The sequence below is a fragment of the Colobus angolensis genome, unplaced genomic scaffold (genome assembly GCF_000951035.1).
Source record: "Colobus angolensis palliatus isolate OR3802 unplaced genomic scaffold, Cang.pa_1.0 Scaffold13, whole genome shotgun sequence".
Classification (NCBI taxonomy): Eukaryota; Metazoa; Chordata; class Mammalia; order Primates; family Cercopithecidae; genus Colobus; species Colobus angolensis.
Genome location: NW_012114252.1, coordinates 10646754 through 10652561, shown reverse-complemented (window position 1 = coordinate 10652561; position 5808 = coordinate 10646754). Strand labels below are relative to the sequence as shown.

The window sequence follows — 5808 nt, the reverse complement described above, 5'->3', positions numbered from 1 at the left end:
AAAAAAAAAAAAAAAAAAAAAAAACACTTTGGCCAAAATTACTTGACAATTTATTTTCTAAATTCTGGGAAATTCTAAGTGTCATGAGTTGTTTTCAAAGGAAAGTCTGATACTAAGTAAGAATAATTTATCTGCCATCTCTGTTGGGACAGGGCATATTTTCAGTAACTCAGAATAGGTACCAATTGTGCTTATATCCAAAAACGCCCAGGCTAAGCAGATTACACCATTTGAATACAATGTTAAGTTTGAATAACCACCAAATTTTGAAGCAGCTGAGACCAAATAGTAGAGAAGCTGTGTACCCTGTGTTTATCTAGAGACCTAAACCCAAGTCCAGCTTTGCCACCTATTTAACTTTAAGTAAATCAATCTTTGTAGGCCTTGATTTCCACATAAACTGGCAGCACTCCAAAGGAAAGCTATTTAGTAAGGTTTTCTTCCTACTCTAAAATTGTACAGGCTAATCATTTTTAAAAACACACCATTCCAAGTAATTTGGATGTTATACATATTAGCACACGGTAATTTCTGGATTTGTGAAATGTTTCTAAGTTCAATAGAACTATAGAAAAAAAGTGTTAGTTATATTTCTAAAAGAAGACTTAGAGTTATACATGATCTTTTAAAAAGTACTCTTATATAACTTAGAGCAGTTTGTTTGTTTGTTTGTTTTTTGAGATGGAGTCTCACTTTGTCACCCAGGCTGGAGGGCAGTGGTGCGATCTCAGCTCATTGTAACCTCCGCCTCCCAGGTTCAAGATATTCTCCTGCCTCAGCCTCCCGATAGCTGGGATTACAGGTGCGTGCCACCACGCCCGGCTAATTTCTTTATATTTTTAGTAGAGATAGAGTTTCCCCATCTTGGCCAGGCTGGCCTTGAACTCCTGACCTCAGGTGATTCACCTGCCTCGGCCTCCCAAAGTGCTGGGATTACAAGCCTGAGCCACCACGCCCGGCCTAGAGCAGTATTTTAACACACAGGAAAAAGTCCAGAATCTCAGAAGTGAAAAAAGCTTTCTAGGTCTTGGTTTAACCTTTACATCATATATGTCTTAACTCCACCAACCCGAGGCAAGCCCCTGCCTTAAAAATAGGTAAACTTCTAATTTGATAAAACACTAAGCCACTCAGAGCCTTGCTCACACCTCAGGTCTGAGAATGTAAAATCATCTACTTCTCTGTATTTAAATGGTCATGGTAACTCCCTCTGAAGCAGTAAGCATATCCTGAGAAAACAATGTTTACACTTTCTTAAATGGGTTTTAAAATGTGATGTTAATATTAACTGTGAAACAGACCATCTCTGATAATCACCACAAACACCACTCCTAGAAATTATATATTAAACAATTGTTACAGCAAATATAACAAATCATAACACTGGAAGAATTAAGAAAGAATCCCCATTCTAATTTCTGTCCAAGCAGCAGAATGGTCATTACGAGTCAGTCTGCAGCCGAACCACCCGGGCTGAACTCCCAGCACTCTATGTTCTCCTCCTGCGTGTCCTGCTATGAACAAGTCATCCTTCTTGCCTCTCATTTCCTGGTATGTAAAATAAGGGTAAACACAGCACCTGCCACAAGAGGTTGTGAGAATGATATTAATTAACACCCTTAAAGTGTTTAGAATAATGCCTAGCATGTAATATATATTCATTCAGCATTAGCTGTGGCTACTGTTCTTCACCCCTTTGGGCTACGTACCAGGCTGTTACGAATTTAGGAGTGTGCCCTTATCTGTCTAACTAGGGAAAAGCTATATCAAAACAAATACCTGCATCTGACACATCTTCTCCGTTAAGGGCTATTAACGTATTACCAATTAGTGCATAGAACTCAATAAAGCTAACCATATCAATTAATTCCATACATAACATTTTCTTTTCAATAAATCACAGTTCAGAATTTTTAAAGTACAAAAGGGGAAACACTGAAGAAACACCCAAGTCCTTGCCCAAAAGGCAACCACTGTTACTGGTCTCCTATATATTCTTCCAGGTAGGCTATGCCTGTAACAGAAGACACATACAAATCAATTAAAACCAACTAAAATTGCCCCTCGGCATCAACAATTACAGGTAAATATCAAGTGCATTTGGCAACTTCAAAGTAAAATATGGCACAAACACAACGAATTGTGTTAAGTGCTCTAATAAGGCTGTGTGCAGGATGCTACACACAGAGAAGGGAGCGCATGAACAGCATGTGTAAAGGTTGTGACACCGGAAGAAGAGGGTAGCACTAAAGAACTACAAGGAATTCTCAACATGATTCAAGCGCATGGTATGCTTAGGAGAGTTGTAGCAAATAAAGCTAGGATAAAAACAGTCCAGATGAGAGAAGGACTCATATGCCATTCAAGGAACTGGGACTTGATCCTGTATCCTGTGGATCCTGTGACTCTGTGGAGAGTCACTCACAAGGCACCCTGAAGACACTCAGAAAAAGACAACTATAAATTAGGATCCTGGACCCTTGAAGACAGAGATTTCAGGTACCAGAATAGATAATGAAGAACTTTGGCAGTAGCTGCTCTATAACTGTACTAATGATGTCATCTGAAGTAAAAGACTTCCTAAGGATTTTTGTTGTTGTTGTTATTTTTCTTTTTTCTTTTTTTTTTTTTTTTTGAGGAGTCTTGCTCTGTCGCCCAGGCTGGAGTGCAGTGGCGCGATCTCGGCTCACTGCAAGCTCCGCCTCCCAGGTTCACGCCATTCTCCTGGCTCAGCCTCCAGAGTCGCTGGGACTACAGGCGCCCGCTACCACGCCCGGCTAATTTTTTGTGTTTTTTTTTTTTTAGTAGAGACGGGGTTTCACCGTGTTAGCCAGGATGGTCTCGATCTCCTGATCTCGTGATCCGCCCGTCTCGGCCTCCCAAAGTGCTGGGATTACAGGCTTGAGCCACCGCGCCCGGCTGTTATTTTTCTCTTAATCCACTGTCTCTCTACCCCTCCTTCTTTCTTTCCCTTCCCCAGGTTTAGACGCACTCTCCCGGGATCTAACTCCATACCTTCTTCCTTTCCCTTCCCCAGGTTTAGATGCTCTCTCCCTGGCTCTAACTCTACAGCTAGCACCACACTCCATTCAGACACCAAGAGGGCTGAGCTGGCCCTGCACTGGGTACTTGTTGGAATGACGGCAGAACTCTGGACACTGGGTCACTTGCCCAACTCTTCTGAGAAAGGGCACGGCACAATGGGTAAGTCCACCAGCTCTGAAAAAGGACAGACATGAGTTCACACCCAGCTACTCACTATCCACGGACTTTGAGTCTCAGTTTCCAAATGCGCAAAATTCAGTTAAGGACATTAAGCAGCCGACATTTAGGACACGTTTTGTATACAGCAGGCACTGTGATGAATCCCTTCTGTGCATTATTTCATCTATCAGGTAATGGCTATGAGGACAATATTTAGCATAATAATCCCACGAAGTCAGTTCTGATAATAGCTCCATTTTACAAATAAAAAAACTAAGGCTTGATGAGGCTAAATCACTTGCCTAAATCACTTACAAAGTTCACTAGTGGTAAAGTCAGAGAGTTTACATCCAGGTATTCATGTCAGAACATACCATGATATAATGTGATCAGAGAATAACAATGCAAGCTCTAAACGTTATTAATAACACCTAAGATCACTTTTTTTTTTAAGAGATGGGGTTTTTTCTGTTACCCAGGTTGGTATGGAACTCTTGGTCTCAAGGAATCCCGTGTCTCGGCCTCCCAAAGCGCAGGGACTGTAGGCGTAAGCCACTGAGCCCAGCCAACTCACATTAGTGTGAAAGGAACAACACAGTACTGTACTGGCTCACATTAATTTAAGGCCAGCTGAAACTTAATGGTCTTTATCCAAGCAGTTACCATAAGTTAAATCTTCCTTATTCTCATGAACGTACATAAGACAACCAGTTAGCTTGTTAGAACTCAAGTTAAAAAAACATAACGTTTTCAGTGATGATTAAATTTCACCTGGATAAGTTGTACATGATGTAAGTCACTGATAAAATGTGGAATAAGAAAGGAGTTAATAACAGATTCAAACGAGAATCAATTTATTTAACAAATATGTATTACGCCAAAGACCAAGTCTACTTGCACTTGGGACAGCAGGTATAAACAGACCAGGTCGATACTTAATGAATGGTTACAAGGACAGCAGGAATCTGGGAAGGAGAAAGGTCTGATTAAGTGCAGCCCTCAAGCAAAGGGTGAAACGACCAACTTAGTCTGAACATGCACCTGTACCATGATTAGGTGCCAAAGAATATTCATCACTCACTGAGGGAAACACAGTTTCTCCACAGCCACCTTAGGCAAGGGCACAGCAAAGGAGATGGCAAAGATAACAGGCAGCAGGATTGATTTCAGAATTTATGACGAAACAGGCTTAGTAAATTCCAAGGGGATTCCACTTCTACACCCTTTAACCCTCCGATCTCTTTAAATGTGCTAAACCTGGGCCAGGCATGGTAGCTCATGCCTATAAGCCCAGCATTTTGGGAAGTGGAGGCAGGTGGATCACCTGAGGTCAGGAGTTCGAGACCAGCCTGGGCAACATGGTGAAACTCCATCTCTACTAAAAATACAACAACAAAAAAAATTAGCCAGATATGGTGGTGTGTGTCTGTAATCCCAGCTACTCGGGAGGCTGAGGTAGGAGAATTGCTTGAACCCAGAAGGTGGAGGTTGCAGTGAACCAAGATCATGCCACTGCACTCCAGCCTGGGTGACAGAGTGAGACTCTGTCTCAAAAATAAATAAACAAATAAATAAATAATGTGCTAAACCCAGACAATTACACACATTTATTTATTTTTAGTAATTATCAGTGGTCACCAATGTGGGAGGTGAGTTACCTATTTCTGTAACTTCACTATGAGGTTATAATGAAAGCAAGTGCCAGACCAAACTCTGTCCATACATACAAACATTTATTAAGACATAAAAAGAACCATAAAACCTGCTTGATAAGTTCAGTGAAATCTCAACTCCCTGTACTTTGTAAGGCTCCAAAAGACTGCAAGAAAGGCTCGCCATAGGCAGAAAAAAAAAAAAAAACAATATTCTGATTTGGTTAACCATACTGTCAGACTAAGCCATCAAGAATCCACCAGACAAGTGGCTGAACACAGGACTATTCATTTAGGGATTGGGTCCGAGTGTTATTCTTTAAGGTAAAGAATTAAAGGCCAACTATATTATTATATTCTAATAGTACAAAGGCAGAGCATTTCTCTAAAGTAATAGCCAATAACATAATATCGACAAATATCACAAACTTCCTCAATGACAGCCCATTTCTTTTTCCTTCTTTGAGACAGGATCTCACCCTGTAGCCTAGCAGTCTGGAGTACAGTGGTGCAATCATGGCTCAATGAAGCCCTGACCTCCTGGGCTCAAGTGATTCTCCCACCTTAGCTTCCTGTGTAGCTGGAACTACAGGCGCACGCCAGTACACCCAGCTAATTTTTGTGGGGGTTTTTTTGTTTTTGTTTTTGTTTTGGTAGAGACAGGGTTTCGCCAGGTTGGTCTCAAGTTCCTGACCTCCAGCAATCCACTGGCCTCGAACTCCCAAAGTGCTGGGATTACAGGCGTGGGCCCTCACACCTGGCTGACAGCCCACTTCTAAGAGGAGTTATGCTAATGAGGAAGGCTACCAGTGTTTGTAAGGAGAAAGATGGCTGAGCCGTTTGTAGTATTCCACCCCTCTAGAGTGTGGCCTCTTCAACAAATGTTAGTTAACCACTCTTTTTCCTTTTTTTTTTTTTTTTTTTTGAATGGCAGAGAAAAGCAAAACAATAC

At 41.4% G+C, this 5808-nt stretch overlaps 1 protein-coding gene across 3 annotated transcripts in view; it reads right to left on the bottom strand.

Annotated features, from left to right (window-relative positions):
* Nucleotides 1-5808, bottom strand: part of PCCA (propionyl CoA carboxylase, alpha polypeptide) — a 478059-nt gene that overhangs the window by 450067 nt on the left and 22184 nt on the right. The window lies entirely within an intron of this gene.